Here is a 20,269-nt window from a genome sequence, read left to right as displayed (position 1 = left end):
CTGCAGATATCAGACAGAATAGATGCTGATGTGACATCTAGGGGTGGGGTGAGAGGGAGGAGCAGGTAATGACCTCTGGAGGCTCATTATAACTGCAGCAGAAGTGTGTATGTTAATGTGTGAGATCTAGATGCTCAGCTAGGGTGGTCTTCCCTGAACCTCTCCATTCCACGTCTTCTTACTCCTTCCCTTGGATACCTCTGAGGAGCCCTTCCACCAGTATGGAGAGCCGCCTACTATGGAACTAATTCCCTAACCATCCATGTGCCAGTATGGGCTACAGGGAGCCGAGAGCACTGTCTTAGATCCATTTGCCTGGGCATCTCCCTCAGCCACTTCTAAACTTAGGTTTGGAGTCACATGAGCTAAGACTCAGCTGAATTTTTAGAAGCATGAAGTCTTGTCAATTAGGCCAAAAGTCAAGGAGTCAAGAAATAAATATGACTCTAACTCTGGGATATGGCTACCCTTTAAACTTAATGCGGGTAATATACTATCTATTGCATCCCTGTCCCTTCCAAATTATGGCCCCCTGGAGGTGGAAGGGGTCAGGATAACATCAAGTCTCATCTCTTACCCTTCTCAGCCTTTTTCCTCGTAGTCCTACCCTCAACCCTTGAGTAGTTTCCCATCATCTTTTTCTGCAATTGGGAGCATCTTTATCTCCTTATAATATCTCCTCTTTCTTTCTAAATACAGTAATCTCCCTCCCCCTTATACACAATTTCACTTTCTGAGGTTTTATTTTCCTGCAGTCGATCATGATCTGAAAATATTAAATGAAAAACTACAGAAGTAAACAATTCCTAAGTTTTAAATTACATACCATTTTGAGTAGCTTAATGAAATCTTGTACTACCCCACTCTGGTCCATCTGGAATATGAATCATCCTTTTGTGCAGTGTATCCACACTGAATATGCTATCTTCCCCATAGTCACTGAGTAGATGCCTCAGTTAGCATATCAGCTTGTCATCAGTATCACTGTGCTTGTCTTCAGGTAACCCTCATACAGTAGCCTCACATATGTCACAATGCCTGTGTCATTCCCCTCATCTCAGTTCATCACACAGTGACTGTATCATCTCTCATGAACCCAAAAAGGACGAGTACAGTACAATATTATGAGAGACAGAGATCACATTCACTTAACTTCTATTATAGTGTATAGTTATAATTATTCTATTTTAATATTTTTGTTAATCTCTTACTGTGCCTAATACATCAATTAAACTTTATTATAAATATATTTGTATAGGGAAAAATATTTGTGTGTGTGTGTGTGTATACAGATATACATAATATATATATTTGAGTCCTACCTGTAGTTTCAGACATTCACAGGGAGTTTTGGGGATAGATCCCTGCCAATGTCTCGGCTGGGCACAGAATCACGAGCCACCACAGAGCTTTGTCGATTCAAACAGCAATTCTTTATTCCCGAACTCACACCGGCCTCCACACACGCTCTGGGGCAATCCCAGTTCTCCTCCCGCCCAATTCACCTACTCCACGAGGCTTTTTTCCCAAAATACTCTCTGAATCTCACGAGAACTCAACGGGAACAAGCAGCAGGAACACCCTAATCCCAGCAGCAATAATCTTCAACCTCCAACTTCCCTAAAACCCCTATTGTCTTAAACCGGGAACGCCCTAAACCCAAGGACCGGGATACTTCCTCAAACCTGATCAGCTCTAAACCCGGATCCACCTTCCTTGAGCAAGGTCACCTTACATGCAATGTCAACAGCAAAATCCATTTAACATGGGGTACGCTAGCAAGGAAATTTCGATGCGTCATTTCTACTTGGCAATGGCCCTCAGCATATCCCTGATACATAAAGGGGATCACTCTATTCTCTGGATTTTTTTTTCTTTTCTATATACATCAGCTTAAATAGGATTTCTCGAACTCAACACTATTGACAATTTGGACCAGAAAAACCTTTCACTGCAAGCAGGCACAGGGGGTATAGGATGGTAGGATATGTGCCAGCCTCCTTGGTCTGTCTGTTAGATGCCAATAGCCATCTTTATAACAACTAAAAATGTCCCTAGAAGATACAAAATTTGCCTTCAGTTGAAAATCATGGCTTAGAATTAATTGGAAAAAAAAGAATTGCAAAGCTTCAAGGGGTGTGTATATAAGGTGATTAAAAAAAAGGAGGGGGAGGGAATAAGAAAGAAGCTGGGGAGAGAAGAGAGGAAAGAATGGAGATAATCCAAATATATTATTCTGCTACATTTCCACCACTGATGATTCCTCTCCTTCACTAGAGCCATTTACTCTCATCTCTGTTACTCCCAAGAAGGCAAAAGATATGTTCTAATGGAGAATCTATTTCTCTATCTATTTCCTTCCTCCTTCCTCATGCCCATACCTTACCCAGGCAAGTTACTTCCAGGTTTTAAACCACAATTGCCTTGCCTGCAAATCGAGGGGGTGGAACAAAATCATTTCTAAGCTTTCTCCCAGCTCTGCTATTCTGCAACTCCAAAGCACTACTTTTCTTGTTGAAAAATGATACCTCTGATGGTCATCTCTCCCCTTGTATCTGTAAGAGCTTTAAAAACCAAGCATACAAGAGTAAGATGCCTTTTTAACACCCGTAACATTTTTGTCATCAAAAAAAAGAACCTCTGGAGCCCTAATTTCAGCTGAAGGATAAAGCGGTGCCAAGAATTCTGACCAGCTCGTGTCTGAGGATGGCTCTTTGGACCATGTTCAAGGACCCACCACAGACATCCTTCATTAGCACCACGACATTTCCATTATTGCTAGTGTCAGGAAAGAAAGTGTTGTGAGTATTTGGGGGCTGAGTTTTCTACATTTGTCAAATGCAATTACCCAGACTTTTAAGCTCCACAGTTGATTGGAATGCTATCTTCCCCTTCTCATACACCCAATAAGTGGAAAAGGAAGCAGAGGGGTAGTTTATAAAATAGATGTCGTAATAACAACAACATCGTGTTTAAATTAGAATGACATGAATGAGTCTGTAACGCTTTGAAATCACATAACTCTGAGGGAGCTAAAAGGTCTATTAGCACTAATGAGGCTGGTAGATGTGGCATTCCAACGGGAAGGAAAGAGGCAACATATACATGAATCACAAAACAGGATGCAATTCAAATACAGTTTTCAAACCACAAATGAAATGATAGCTTACAAGGGCCGCATCTCTCAGGATGACACAGAATAAGGTGCTGAATCTCACTCTTTTAAGGACCAAAGCTAGGCAGCTCTGAAGGGAAGAATGAAATAAATGAGTTTCCCCTGTATATCATCTTGGACACCTGCCACTTGGAAAACTGGTCAACAGAATTCATGATCAGTCTTTCAGATGCCATTTTCAGACACATCACTTGCAACAGGATGTCTGTTTCTGCTGTGTCCTAGGATCAGGAGTACGAGCTGGGTTTCCAGTTTGGGGGCTGCTTTAAAAGAAGTTGAGGTCAGGAGATCTTTGGGACATGAGAGTACACTTAGGACACAGGGATTTCCTGGGAGCTCATTCTCTGTGCTATACAAGGACTTGATAGGGAAGAGCATCGGTGTTATTGGCCAACAGCAGCCATTATTCCTTTCTTCTTATTTGGGACCATGATTGACCTCTTCATCGGTACATTAATAAAAACAAATCTCTCAGAAACCCCAGGGCAGCCACAGAGTCACAAGCCATGTTCCTATGGGGGCAAATTGTACAGTGGAAAATTCAAACTTTATGAAAAGATAAGCAAAGAATTCTCTAAATGCCATCATAAATTTTTAAAAAATAACTCAAAACCATTCAATAAATTTGAGTATCAATGTCAAAAAACTGGTAGCCTCAAAAGATAAAATTTGAAGAGGAGATGCAGCCATGTTAGCGTTAGTCAGAAGATCCTTTTGGAAGTTTATTTTAATGCCACTGGAGTGGACAGACCCTTCCCTCCCAGCCCCACTGTGGCTGGTGTTTATCCTGACTCATAGCAGTCTTTTTTCTTTGCTAGTTAACTCGGCCCTGAAGACATATGTGTTTGTAGGCCTGTGTTCATCTGGGTTCTCAGTTTCACTCAATAAAATCTGCTGGGACAGGATTAAGCAGAAAACAAACATTTATTAAAGATGAGGTAGCTCATAGAATCACTAAGAGGACCAGAGATCCAGACTAAGGAGCTATCCAGGGAGGAACAGTGTCATCCACAGAACAGGACTTCTGTACTGAAAACACCATTCAGACCCCACCAGCAGCCAGAAGTCTCAGAAGTGGCTAGAATCTGCTCCATCGCACTTTCCTCCAACATGACCACGGCCACCCTGGCTCTGTGTAGCCGTTTGACTCCCTCTGCCTCGGCCTCACTTTATCACTTCCAATTCTAATTCATCTTGGCAGAACCAGGACCTCACTCCTTCAACATTTTGAAAATAGGATGTGGTATACCTACATATTAGATTGTAAAGTTATGAAAGGAAATATCAATTCACTGTGACTGGGTTTTTGTGATACAGTCCAAAAAAATGAATAAATATTCTTAGGGTTTTTTTTTTTCTTGTACTAGGGATTAAACCCAGCGGCTTTCTACTGGCGAGTTATATTCCTACCCCTTTTTATTTTGAGACAGGATCTCACTAAGTTGTGCGATGGTCTCAAGATTGCAATTCTCCTACTTCTTCCCAAGTAGGTGGAATTCCAGGGGGCCACCACCAGGCCCAGCCTTTGCTTAATTTAATGAAACCTTTTCCCAAACATTGAAGAGGCAGTATCTCACCAGCTACTTCTTAAAATGCGCTAAATTAAAATATAAAGTTACCAAACCAAAATAAAAGCACAAAAAAATAGCTAAAAGAAAAATCAATTAAAGAAGTAGTAATAAAAAGTAGAACCAAAAATAAATATAAAAGCAAGTTAAGCCAAGGGTAGTTACTATCACTGATCATAAATAGTTGTATTTCTAATCAGCCAAGGCAAAATGAGAAATTTAATATGTTACATGTTCTTATTTATTTGTTAAAACAACATATGCTCAGATTACCAGGGAAATATACCTACTTCTTATTGAAGTGGGAAAACATTTACATAATGAAAATACATTGAATGACAACAAATTGATGATATTCTTGGTAATAATTTTACAAAACTTCAGAGAAACACAGCAATTCTGTTTATGTCCATTTCTTATTTCAAAGTTTAGGGGATAATTTTAAATTGTAGTTTGTCAAAGGCATTTCTACGGAGAATCAGAATAATAATAAACTTCATAGGTGGCTAGTTCATGGTGGGTTTCGATACCATGATAAAGCCTAAAGAATTGATAAACATAACCAAATGGCTCACCTGTCTCTAAGAGGGGGAACAGCAATTTTCTCAGCAGGACTTTTGATGAGCAACACGTAACAGGGAATATCCACCTATTGCCAGGAGATGCCTAAGTTCTCCAGAACTACACCAAGGAAACTAAAAATCTGTAGTCATTGTCTGACATGGATACAGGCAGCACACTGCAGGCAGAAAATGGGAAGATTTATTTTTTTCCTCAAGCAACAGTTTTGAATTAGTTCAAGCACTTGAGCAAGAGTTCTTTGGAACTACCAGAGTTCTGCATGGAAATAATGGAATAAAGAAGTAAAACTGGGGCTAAGGCTAAAAAGACAGAGTTCCAGTCTTAGTTCTCTTAACTCATTTTTGTGACATTGGTGACTTGACCATTTACCACAGGCCAAAATAAAAGGGGGAAACTGTGGCTGAAATGGACCTTTGGGTTGATGGGACACTGTATTAGATATTTATGGCTGTGTAACAAATTTCCCCAAAACTTAGTGGATGAAAACAACACGACTTATGATCTGACGGTTCCTGGAGTCAGGAATTTGGGCACAGCTTAGGTGGACCCTCTACTTCTGGGTTTTTCACATAAGGTTGAAGTCATAAGGTTGAAGGTTCATTTCCCAGGATTTTGTTCTTTGTGGGATGTTGGTCTGAGGTCCTCGTTTCTTTCCCCATGCTTCCTTGTCAAGAGGGTTCTCCACAGGGTGACTTACAACACAGGAGCTGGTTTTGTCAGAGCCAGCAAGAAGGAGATAGAGTGACAGCAGTACTGGAGTAGCCAGCCTTGGGTAACTCAATCTCAGAAGTGACAAACTAGCACCTTTGCTCTAGTGTCCTATTTGTTAAGTGCAAAGAACTGGGTTTTGCTAGCACTTGAAGGGAGGAAACGCACAAGATTGTGAAAGACAGCAGGCATAGATCATTGCCAGCCAACTCAGACTCTGTCAACCACAGACACAGATAGGGTATCCTGACACCTGAAGCAAAAGGAAGCCAGCTACTGAGATACGATCTGGAGTCATAGTTTTCAATTAAATTTAATAAGAAAAGTCTTTTCAAGCACAATATTAGAAACATGTGAAAGCAGGGTTGCCTTCCCTGAAGCATTGACGAAGGTACCTGGTAAGTGGACTCTCATCCTTGCACCTGATCCAGTTGCAGCATAGACCTAAGGCTGGGCTCCTCCTTCCTGATGCACAGGAGTCTGGGCACAGGCTGGCAGCATTGGCAATGAGTGTTTATCAACTACCTAATAAGGAGTCCTGGTAAGAGGAAGAAGTCAGGAACTTCTCTGGCTGAAGATGGGAGCAAGCCAGAGAATCACCATGGTGGTGTTGGCTGAAATAATTATGACTTGAAAGTGCAACTTATTAGACATCTGAAACCTAGGATTCTACTGAAAGTCATTTGAAAAATCACTTACTGTAGCCATAAACCACATGAAAATCAAACCATGTGAAGCCAAGAAGTGAAGATGGAATGTCTTGCCAATGGGGAAGGCCAGGCTAACGGGAAGCTGGGAGAGGGGAGTGCGAGTTGAAGAGGAGAATCAGGACCAGAATGGATGGGAAGAGGTAGAAAATCAGAAAAGAAAAAAAAAAAAAGCTCACCTGACAATCTCAGCCCAATTTCTGGAGTTCCACTCATCTGGAAGAACATTCTTGGAGCAATGGAATTACAAACAGAGGTAAACTTTATTTGAGGTAAACCTGTCCTGATTTTTCTAGGGCAATGGTTTATACTTATGCCATTATTGGTAGTCTTCTCAAAAACATCTCAGTTTGGATAATAAATTATCTCTAACATTTATGGACACCAAGCTTAAGTGACATATATCCCTAAGGATTAGGATTTTTTATTATTATTTTTATTGGCTTTATCCATCACTCTTCACCCCCTTCAATTTCCATTTAAGCAGGGGTTTTTTTAATGATAAATTCTTTGCTCAATATCATCCTTAACTTCCTTCTACTAAAACATATTAGAACTTTCCATTCAAATCAGTATACAGCTGGATAGCAAGAGAATCCTCCAACGTGGTAACCATGAGCTTACCTGGTAATCCATCTCAGTGGAGTTTTGATTGAGAGGAAGATGGGCAAGTGCTAGTTGGCCATATCTGACAAGGATACCAGCCTTGATGAGGAGAAGGCAGTCCCTGGCTGAGACGCTGAAGAGAAACATCAAGAAGTTTCCCTCATTATGGCTCTCAGATGGTCTCTTACTCCTACAAGGGCTGGTAGTTCAAAGAAAAATTTGCTCAAATTTAAACCCAGCCATCTTTCTTCCAGAATCATTAGAAGGAAACTCGAACATGTTTGTCAACAAGCCTTAGCTATGGATTACTCAGTCCAGGGAGACCACCAAAGTTTTCCTCCATCCAATCCAGATCTTACTGTGTGTACAGACAGAAGTTCTTTTCTGGAATAAGGTAATGCAAAGCTTGATAGGCTATGATAGCTTGTTAATCACCGTGCTTGGGGCATTCACCCCAGTAAGGTGCTGCATTATCCTGAGCACATGAGGTCTCCTTCAGAAATAAAACAAAACACACTCATAAACAAACTCCTGTCTCTTACCAGCAACAAAATCTCTTCTTTCAGACACAAAGAAACCTCACACGGCCATCTATCAGGGACCCCTGGACCAGCTACCAAGGGAACCCTCACTGCCACTTCCCAATACTCTTTAACAGCAGGAAGCAGTTCTTGAAAGTCACTCCAAATGACTTCTACCATGAACCTCTTGATTGACATGATCATCCCCAGAAGGGAGACCAGAACTGCTGACCCCTCATGGCCCCCTGTCAGCTTGAAGCAGCCAGAGTGGTCATCACTCAATTTCCCTTACAGCAGTAGGATTTCCTTATCAAACAGGGGATGAGATAGAAAAGAATAGGCAGTTGAGAGTAGGGAAGGCCAATGGAGGTGGACAAGAGGGCAAGCAGAAGGACAGCCACGTTAACATGCCCCAAGATGCTGTAAAACAGCTCCTGTTTCTCAAAGGGCATAAATTTTCATCTCACAGAGAGCGACTTCGTAATCCAGTGTGCCCCACTCCCGAGCCCAGGACAATGGAAATACCAAGAACCAGTCAAAAGGAGCTTATCAACTTTTCCTTACATACCTTTAAAAGAAGGAATGCTGTAAGACTTAAACAGCAATCTTGTGCACTGTGCAAGAAGTTTTGAGTCTTTCTCTCACTTTCCTTTTAAATAAAACTCCTGCTCACTTGCTTAATAAAAAAAAGTGTTCCCAGTCATGGCCTATGATGGCTATCATAGGGTATAGGCAGAAGGATGCTTACAAGGTGACTGGGGAGGAAAATGTTCACCTACTAAGGCCTCATTTTTGGAATCTGAGCTTGGGTGGAAACATGCCATTAGCTTCTCCAATGATGCCAATTTTCCTCTCCTGTGTAATAAATAAATTCTTCTGTAAATTTGTGAGCTAGATGCTCTTGAGTTTGAGGATCCCAGGAAGGGAGGGTGAAGCTGACATACAGTGGACATTGTAGCTTCCAGTGCTCAAAACAGCCATTATGCCAAGTTGTGAACTTTTGTGGGCCTCAATTTCTTAAGGGATAAATGAAGGTCTTCAGGGACACAGTCTAGATATCTCCTTACATGTCTAGTTCTAATACTTATGTTTGCAACAATGCATTTTATCAAATGTTTTTCAGCTACTTCTTGTTGGAAGCTGTATAGACCCTGGGAAAACATGAGTATGATGCAGTCCATTTCTTCAAACAGGATACAGGCTAGTAGAAGACATAAGGAACAGAATATTGAAATATTGCAGGTCAACTCGGTACTATAAAGAGGCCATGGAAGAAGTGCCTGGTTTGGTCTAAGACTTCCTGAAGGAGGCAACCACAGAACTGACTAAGCCTTTAAGAATATGTAGGAATTAGCAGGAAAAAGAGAACATTCTAGACAGAGATACAGTATGAGCAAAGTCTTAGCAGCATAAAATAGCACTTTGGATTGGGGTAAAATCAAGCCAGTTCAATAACATATGTGTGTAGTCAGGCTGGAATGTTCTGTACAGACCTAATTATGCCTGAACTTGGAGGCATACTAAGGAATGGAGATGAGGCCCTGGATTTAAGGACGAACTCTAGAATGGTCTTAAAGGGAGTGACATATGCGACAAGCCAAATTGAATCCAATCTGGATTTCTTATGCAGACAAGTTTCTCTTGTATAACTAACAAGAGACCAGGGAGAACTCAAATACTGTAAGACCAACACAATGTGTATTAAAAAAAAAAAAAGCAGACATAGCTAATGGAAATATAGGCAGCTGCTGCAAAGCTATTGAATGGTAACATAATAAGACCTTTACCAATATGCAATGAGGAAATACAAAATATGAGAATTAGAACTTAGAAGTTATTAGGTCCAATCCTTTCATCTCATAGAAAACGAAGCAGGAAGGGAAGACACTCAGTCTTGGACAATTCACCTTTCTTCTTGGTCATATTTCCACGTCATGTCAGTCCCTTGAGGTTTGTGATCAGAATAAAAGCTGTCTTGTCTATTCAGTTGCTACCTACAGAGAGTCGATTTATTTGAGAATGTAGGGTAAAGTGAACTCCCCAAAATATACATATATAACTTGACATTTTATTAGAAACACATAGATACATATTCATAATTAGTCTTTCTATTCAGAGTCAATATATTTCTTTGAACATACAGATATACAATTTAGAGTATTGTCTTCTTTATTGATCAAAAAATGATCATAAAGTTTCATTTAAGATTATAGTTTTGACTTCATTACAGTAAAGCAAGAGTTTGAAGATGCTAAAGAATCAAAACATAACTTCCTTCCAAATTCTTATTGTTTTTTTATAATTCTCAGAGTGATCTCATATCTAATTAAAAAAAAGCAATTTTCTTTTCCTCTGCTCATTTTACCAATATTTTTCAAAACACTCAACTTATTTTTCAGAGAAAAAATAACCCCTCATTAGCATTCGTTATTTTTTTAAAACAGCTATTCTAACTAGGGTGAGATGAATATTATTGTAGTTTTGATTTGCATTTCTCTGATGGCTAAGGATATTGAGCATATTTTCATACATGTATTGACCTTTTGTAATTCTCCTCTTGAGAAGTGTCTATTCTGATCATTTGCCCAACACTTCACATTTTAAAAACCTGATTACCCAATATCATTTTCTTATGCTTGATACAACTCTCTATCATCCAAATGAAAAAAGAAGAAGGAGGAGGAGGAGGAGGAGGATTTCCTACCACATGGTCTGTGGATATAAAGAAAAGAACTCTACTGATAAAAAGGAGTTTTTAAGATAGGGATTTGCATGTCAGAGGACTCACTTTTGATGTATTTAGGTTCCCTGTGTTGTGTTGTGTTGTATTGTGTTGTGTTTTGTATTTCTTTAGATGAGCATCACAGACAACAAAGTCCCACTTCCTTTTGCAACACGAAGGCCAGCTCAATACCTCTGGTTTACTCAAATGCAAATCCAAAACTGATAAGTTGAAAAAATGTAGAGAGTCTATCTGAGAGAACAACATATGCCTATGAAATGATAGCTTCATTCCTTTCTCAGGACTCTACACTTGCTTCCCTTATAATTGGCAAGCAAAATCATGGCTCCCCCTAAAGCAGCAGCAAACCCAAGAGGAGGCAGCAGATGGCCTGCATCCTCCTGACTCCTGCAATCCATATGCACCTTTGAATTTCTCAGCTTAAAGGCAACACTGAAAAATGATATGTTTCCATCAACACGGAAAAAAGATAACAGAGAATGCCTGGATTAAGAGATAGATGCTCTGGAAAGAGACTAATGGTGGATCATTTGGCCTGAGAAGAAGAGATCAGCTTTTAGGAGGAGTATTGTACAATTCTGTAATGAAAAAAAAAGGGGGGGGGGAATTGGGCAATTTGAAAATCTGAGCAGAAAGCTGAGACTCTCCTACAATACATATTATCATGTTAACAATAATTTAAGTTGGAAAAAAATACATTTTGAAATTCTGTTCAAATAATTCTAGAAATTTGGTTTGGTTTGGCCAGTAATGGCAAAAGGGGGAAGCAACAGATATATTTCTCAATTCTTTAAGAAAATTGATGAAAGGGATATGCCTGTTAATATTTGTCAAAGATATGGAGGACAGCATAGCCTCTGGATTCATTTAATCACATTTTCAGATGTCTGATGTATGCCGGGCTCTATATTTTGGTACCTTTATCAAAGCATCACACTGTCTACCTTAAACATATACAAATTTTATTCATCAATTATATCTAAATAAATCTTGAAGAAATAAATTGTTTTAAAAACACATACATTTAAGACCCAACTGTGCCATTTACATATTTCATAAGATTGGGAAAAGTTACTTGGCATCTACAAACACCAAGATTTCTATAAAATGAGAATCATACATTCTTTCAAAAAACATGTATTATAGATCTGCCAAAAGGGCCTAAAGACACAGGATAATTAAGGCATCAACCCTTGAAAGAATCAATAACAGTGTCTACCCAGAGGGTAGTTATGAGGATCAAATGAAATTCATCAAGGGGTTTCAAGGCATTCCCAGATACTTAGTGTTCCCTGAACCAGGTGCTGAGATAAAGCAGTGGTTAATTTGCCTTCCACTGGTGAAGTTTGAAGTATAATCTGAAAATAGATTATATACAGAAAACGTTAAAAGGTGGTAATTGCTAAGAGAAGAATGAGACCAAAACTCTGTAATGTTTTTAGAGTGACTAAGGAGATGAGGCTTTAATAGGTTGGTCAGGAAAAGACCTCCCTGAAGAAATGACATTTGAGCTAAATCTTGAGGGAGGGAAAGGGCCTGGCCACAGAAGATCTAGAAGCATCCAGGTGCAGAAGCACAAGAGCCAGGGGAGGGCTCTGAGCAACCATGCAACCCAACTTGCATGTTTACACTCTTAAAATCCACTCCCGCTTCCAGGAGAACAGACAGATGAGCCATCAGAAGTGCAAGCCAGGTTATAGTTCAGGAAAGACACAGGTGTGGGTGGCAGCAATGGAGAGGAATGGGTGTGGACAGATTCTAACATTTTGGTTTGGATTTTTCATTTGGGTCAAGTGAAGCAAAAAGACAAATAATCAAAAATAATATCTGATTTGAAGCTTTGGTCACTGGGCCATTTGGGTACCATCTACTGAAATGGGGAACACAGCTCTATCCTGACCATGTTAGGTACAAGATGCTTCTTAAGCTTCTTAAGGATATTTAAGAGAAACTGCTATCTTGGGATTCAAGATAAAGATGAGATTTGATTGTACAAATTTAGTAGTCCTATACAAAATAGTAGAACTAACTTCCTAGATCATTTTCTTTTCTAGGAGGTCATTTTAATAACAAAGACAAAAAAAGGATAAGGAATGGGAGGCAGACCCTCAGTTTTAATACAGCTCTTAGATAATTAATTTACTCAAATATATCCTATCTATATATCATTACTGTATTTGCTCAATTATTTAATACTTTAATGACAAAGACAAAATTATAAGAAAGGGGGTGCAGAGCTTCACTTTTAGTACAGTTTTTTTGATAATTAGTTCACACAAATACATTCTAGTCACATGTCATTGTATTTAGTTCAATAATTTAGCACTTTTATGTGTTTTTGTTTAAAGTTTTCTTAGTTTTGCAAACAAATTTAAGGCTCCTTGGACCAAAAAATAAATGCATTACATGCTAAGAATTTTCTACTTATTGTCATGGCTGTTAGTCTGTTTTATATCTCATCTACACAGCAAAGTAATAATTAGCCACTGCTATGGTTTGGATATAAGGGGGTGTCTCCTGAAAACTCTTGTGTTAATCCCTGAATATTCCGAAATAAAATAATTGGATCCTAAGATCTGTGACCTCATCATCCATTCTATTTTGAATGGACTAACTGGATGGTAACTGCAGGCAGGTAAGGTGTAAGTAACTGAAGGTAGCAGGTAACGGGTTGTCCCCTGGAAGGGTGTATGTTCCTGGTGCCCCTTCTTCCCTCTCTGCTTCTTGGCCACCATAAAGTGAGCGGTTTCCCTCCACACAGCCCTTTGGCCATAATTTTCTGCCCCACCTTGGGCCCAGTGTATGGACTCAGTTGTCAATAATCTGAGACCTCTGAAACTATGAGCCTCAAATAAACCTTCTAATTTATTTTTGTCAGGTATTTTGGTCACAGTGACTAAAATAGCCACTAACTACTTGTTGCTCATCTGTAATTTGATCTGTGGTTTGAATCACTCGTCAAATTCAATTTGATTGGATCAATTTAATTTTAACTTGAATATGACTGAAACAACTTTATGTAACAAGAAAAAATACTGCTATTTTTCTGGATGGCCTAACTGTACTTTCTGACTGAGGTATGAATACCTCTGGCAATAGCAATATTCTTGGAGATACCAGAAGTCACAGGATTAAACATTTATAGAGGACACTTTTTTTTTGACATTTTGACAGGAATAAACCCTTCCATTAAAACAACCACAGACATATCACTAAAGAAGGCAAACTTTGCATTAGGGGAAAAAAAAATTGTTATGTTTCCAAAAACTAAAACAAGTCACAGGCCACTTGGGAGTATACTTCCAGACAGATCCCTCGTCATCCAGGTTGATGGGCCTACACGGCTAATGGGCTGCACCGGCTGGAGTTTCCCCTGGACCCTTTGAAGGACAGTTTTCTCTCAGCATTCCAGTGAGACAGGGGAAATTCATTCCAAATTCGCTCTATCAGACAGGAAGAAGAAAGTTTTGTGATTTGGAAAATTCAAAGTCAGAACACAGAGAAGGCTCAGAACTCTGTTTATCACACATCTTTATTGTCAACATAAGAAATAAAGAAAAAAAGGAGAAAATAGCCTGTGGATTCTAGCCCTTTCCTATAAGCCCGGCCTTGCACTTGATGATACACAAGCTTGTTGTTTGTTATCATCCAGCAGCAGCCATCCTACCTGAAAGTCAACAGAGGTCAGGCAGTCAGGGAGAAGAGAAACCCAGACACATGCTTCTGTCATGTGGGGGTGCTCTCAGGTGGCTCACAGGCTCAGCTATGCATCTTCCCCAAACCTGTCCTTGCTTTGGGAATCACCCCCACTTTACAGCCCAGCATCAGGAGACAAACGGCAGAGATAAAAGCTGAGCCAGTGGTGGAAGAAAAGATGAGCTGGGCTATTCTCCATGTATTTGAAGGATGAGCCCTCAGAACCCACGGCCTTTTTTCTACTCTGGGCTTCAGTAGGACTAGAGGAAATGGAAATGTGCCCAGGTTTTTATTTCTTTTAAACAGAGTCTTATAAAGGCTTTCTCATAGCTTTACCCCATAGACTCAGATACAAATAGCAATGTCTTAACCAGAAATTGTGGAGTGAAAAGGCTACAGAGGACAGATGTTATCAGATAAGACCAAAATAATAAATAAAATAAAATGTAGGAACTTTTAAATAACAGTTTTCTATTCCCAAGTCACACTCTGTGGTTGGGGGTCTGTACCCTCTGCATGCCGGATCATTCTTTTTTTTTCTTTTCTTTTCTTTTTTTTTTTTTTTTTGGTACTGGAGATTTAGCCCAAGGTTCTTAACCACTGAACCACATCTCCAGCATTTTTTTTTTTTTTTTTGAGACAGGGTCTTGCTAAGCTTCTTAGGACCTAAATTGCTGAGGCTAGCTTTGAACTTGCAGTTCTCCTTTCTCAGCCTCCCGGTTGCTGGGATTATAGGCATTAAAAATCATTCTTTTTGAAATTATTTTGCCTTTCTTTCAACCTAAGCTACATGGACTTGGATTCATCCTAATGCAATATTGTTATGAGCCAATGCATAGTCTCCTTTTATTTATGGTCATTCATTTATTATTTAAAAATGAATATATAAATGTGTGTGTATGTACACATATATAGTAAAAGAGTTTTATTGCATATGCATATATTCTTAAATAATATATTGTTTAGTGGCTTTGTCTTTAAACATTATAGGATGAGTGCCACTCTGTCTCCAGGAACTTGTGGTTTTGCTCATCATTATGTTACCAATAGTTATTTAAGTTGTTGCACATTGCTATAGCTCATTCATTTTTAATGATTTGCAATATTGCATAAATAAACTGTAATTTGTTTTTCCATTTTCTTCCCAATGGTCATTAGTTTTCTGTGATTATTAACAGAGCTATTATAAACATTCGTTTAATGGGATCTTCTGCAGGACTTTGTATTAAAACTCTTTAGAAATAAATGATACTAGTATAAGCCATCAGACTTTGTGTTTATTTTGGTAAATTTATTCAATCAGTTTATACTCTTCTCAACCACAACAAAAAAATACATTCAGAAACTAAGTAATTAGTAAATTCATGTTTCATATTTACCACACCTGGGTTCTATCTTAAATATGTTCCAAATGAAAATTCCATCTGTTTTATGATGTAAGATTTTTTTTAATTGAAGTAGCAGCGCCCAGATATACTACAATGTATATACTTATTTCAAAGTCACATGTGAATTCAAAATGGATTAATAAATGTATACAAATAAACAATTTGAAGGTAATGAAATATTGAATTAATTTCTATTTAGTTTGGGGATAAACTATGATACATGTAGGATCATACTTTTTGCTAGCACACCCACACACACTTTCTCTCTCTCTCTCTCTCTCTCTCTCTCTCTCTCTCTCTCTCTCTCTCTGTCTCTCTCATGCTGATGATTCAGATGAAAATGCTTAACTGAGTACATTTTTTCTTCTTATTTTTTATACTTGTTCATAGATCACACTAAGTTGGGGGCAAATCATAGTGGTAGGGTAGTAGCAATATTTCATGAGTATTATAGCAATATTTCATGAACTCTTAATACTCATGAAATATTGCAGTACACCCATAGATAAATATCTACTACGCAGCTACCATTTCATGAGCATTTACTATTTGTGCTACTTAAATTTTTATCACTATAACTAATCACCTGAGAAAAATAAACTTAAAAGAGGAGAATGTTTATTTTGGCTCACAGTTTCAGAGGTATCTGTCCATTGCTACTTGGTCCTGTAGTTTTGAGCCTGTCTTGAAGCAGAAACTCATGACAGAGAGCATGTGGCTGAGCAGAGCTACTCACCTCATGGAGGTCAAGAGGCAGAGAGAGAAGACAAGACAGGAAGGGGCCAGGATCCCACCATCTCCTTCAAGGACACATATACCCTGGGCCCTCAATTCCTTCCACCAGGCCCCACATCCTAAAGGTTCTACCACATCCCATGAGCATAAAAGACTGGCAACCAACTTCAGTTCAGGCCTTTGGAGGACATTTGGGATCCAATGCATAACAGTAATTTCTAGCTATTGCTTTATGTGGCTCACATGTCATTACCAATTCAATAAACAGAACAACACATGAAGTAGCACACTTATTATTTCCATTTGCCAATGAAGACATTGAGAACACAGAAAGTCAAATGCCTTCCCTATGGTTGGACTACAAGTAAATTGTAGGAGGATTCAAATACAGGAAATCTAGTTCCAAAGCGTATGCTTATTACTACTACATCCTAAAACTGCCCAAGCAGTGGAGTCTATTAAAATCCTTAGGCTCTAGTCCCCGCATGGACCAGACCATCTTTGTGACCATGGATAAGTCTCTTACCTTCTACAAACTTTAGCTCTCTCATTTAAAAAAATTAATAGAGATGAGCTGAATGATCTTTAATGGGCCTCCAACTGTGCTATTCTCTGCCTTTAAGTTCCTGTGCAATTTATGATAAATTCATTTGGACCTAACAAAATTAACTCTTGAATATTCAGAGTCATATCAAAACAAAATTATGTAATTAAATATCTGTTGCCATAGTACAATGTTATCACTGCCCCTAATATCTATAACGAATTTGCCAAGAGACACCACAAAGGATAATACACAGTTGTGAGCCAGAGTAATGTAGACCAGGGTAAAAATTGGGGCAGCCCTTTCTTTAGTGGCCAGTGGTGTGGGGCAGAACGGGGGGAGCTCTGTCATTACCCAAGGGATTAAGAAAAAGAGCTCCCTGGTCAGGATGTCAAGATGTATGTCTGGAAAACACCTTCTTTTTTTTTTTTTTTAGTTGTTATATATGACAGCAGGATGCATTACAATTCATATTATACAGAGAGAGCACAATTTCATATCTCTGGTTGTACACAAAGTAGAATCACACCATTAGTGTCTTCACATGAACTTAGAGTCATAATGTCCATCTCATTCCACTGTCTTTCCTATCCTCATGCCCCCTCCCTTCTCCTCCTTCCCCTTTGCTCTATCTAGAGTCCTCCAATCCTCCCATGCACCTTCTTAACCCATTCATAGACTCTGGGAGCCGTGAGAATCCACTCTGCAGCAGGGCCAGTATTTAGAGCTCAATTCCATAGGCGTCTTTACGCAGAGCGGCTATTGAGTGCTCCCAGCTGTGGAATCCCAGAGCCTCCAGCTATATTTATGTACAGGGCTGCTAATCCTTGGTCCCAGTTCTGCTCAAGTCGGTAGAAACATTCCGTATCTGTAGACAAGCCCTTGTAAATCTCTCCTTGTCGAAGGATTTAGTTCACTGATTGTCAGCCATGAGCTACTTCATAAAACAACTCACAAAGGAACGGAGCCTTCTGCTCTGCCTTTGGCAGGGAGCTTGTTACACTAGATAACCTTTTAATGACTGTATTCCATTTTAACTTGGCTCCAGAGAGAGAAACTAAAAAGAAAGGAAAGATCCTTCCTTCATGCTTTGCTTTTTTTTTTTTTTTTTTCATATTGCATCTACTGAGGCAAATTAGAAAAGATGGATAGAGGTTGCTTTATACCCTGGAATCCCAGGACCGTATAACATAAAAATGGGCTGGTTGTTCATTGAGGAGGTGACATCTCAGGGCTAAAGGAACTACTGAAATATGAAAAGACAAAGTTTCTAAACTGAAAGTGGTACCAGATCTGCAGCAACTGTATTTTTAACACATTTATTGGCTAAGATGTTACTTTCTAGTTCTCCTGGATACTTTACAATGATGACCCTCATTTTATTGAATTGAAATTATCATACAGAAAAAAGAATATTGGTTTAAGAGGGTACAGAAGCATATAACTGGGCATATTTAAAAACGTTTAAAGTGAATTTTATTAATAGTCTCTCCTGAATCGAGAAATTACAGAACATTCTCCCTGAGGAAAGCAATGAAAATAACTGCATTTATTGAATGAATTCTAAACAGAAGGAGGTAAAATAAAGTATTGCACTTTGATATTTGGTTGGAAGACAAAGTCTGTATGAAAATAAAACCAGAGTTCTAAGAACTTCGACAAGAAAGTCTTTTTTTGTTTGTTTGTTTTTCTTGGAAGTCTTTGGGATTGTATTAAAGCACAAATAAAACATGCATATGAGCTTTCTGTTCATTTTTTTCAACACACAGCCTGGGACTGGATTGGAGGCTCTGATGGCCAGCTGGTCTGCTCTTTGCATCATGGCTTTGCCATTCTTGGAGGAAGCACTGTGAGCAATCTCAGCACAGTGAGATTTGTGGCACATTAGCAGCACTTTCACTTCCTTGACCTTGGAGACCAGGAACTTCCAGAAGTCACAGGACAGCATGTGCTCCCAAAACCAATGCTGGACATCAAGACATGGTCCTTGAATACCCTCCTCACCCTGTTGTCAGTACTCCTGGGTTTCCACCAGTTGCATTTAATTTCTACATAGCAGTCTTGCCAAATGAACGTCTTGGTCCCCTTTTTGTCATCCTTGGGTTTCACAAGAGAGCTGAGGGTGACTATGATGTAGTGGTGGCTGCCACCACCAGAGGCAGCACCAAGAAGGGAACAAGAGTCTCTTAGACATTCAAAGTCCTTTAACATAAAATATCTCTGCACATTAATAATGCCCAAAATTCTAAATTCTAAATACAAGTTACATGACATCCACAAAAACATTTTGTTTGGAATTTTCTTTCTTTCTTTTTTCTTTTTTGTTTTTTGCCACCAAGCTGCCTCTTCACCCCCTTTGTTTTATTTATTTTGAGACAGGATCTTACTAAGTTGTCTAAGCTGGCCTGGAGCTTGCAATCCCCCTGGCCAGTCTCCCTTGGATGTCAGGTTTTTGCACTGCCATCAGGCTTCCAAATTTTCTTATGCACTGCAGAAGATCTCATAAACAATCTTTACTTGACCAATTTGCAGCAATATTAGACCTCTCCAATCCTCCATAGAATGTAAAGACACATGGCCTCATTGCTTCTAAGACCAGTGAGCTTCCCTCTTTGACAATGCATTTTTTTTCTCCACCCCAAGAGATAATTGTTTACCAGGAATCATCTCCAAATTGATTGACGGTGTTTGTCCCTGTTAGCATTACTGCATAATTTAATTAAGGACCAAGTACACTGATGAAATATGAATTAAATAAGAGGGGATGTTCCTATGGAAAATAAATGGAATGTTTTGGAAATATGTGCTAAAGAGGATAAATAAAATATAAAAATAAAACATAGTAGAATTAAATCATGGGCTTCTTCTCGCCATTCCCTCCCACATACACACCACCAAGAAAGTAGTTGAGAGGAATATGCAAGATTTCTGCATTCAATTTGCTTTTCACATACCCTGAGAAGGGGTATGTAAAACTTTTCTCCAAAGAGTAAATACTGTGGTCTTTGCAGGTTTCTGCTTAATTCTGCTGCTATAGCATGAACACAGCTGCAAGCAACACATAAATGACTGTGTATGGTTTTATTGCACACACAAAAAAAGGTTTATTTATGGATAAGTGTTGAAATTTAAATTTTATATAATTTTTATGTCACAAATATTATTCTTCTTTTAATTTTTTCCAACCACTTAAATTTTTGGGTTTTTTTTTTTTTAAGGTAGAAAGAGACATTCTTAGCTCAGGGCCTCACAGATGGTGAGCTACATTTGGCTCCGGCCATAGTCTGATCTTGAGC

Source organism: Spermophilus citellus (assembly GCF_964194105.1).
Source record: "Spermophilus citellus genome assembly, chromosome: 2".
NCBI lineage: Eukaryota > Metazoa > Chordata > Mammalia > Rodentia > Sciuridae > Spermophilus > Spermophilus citellus.
The sequence above is the reverse complement of the archived record's forward strand: the minus strand, read 5'-3'. Positions refer to the sequence as shown.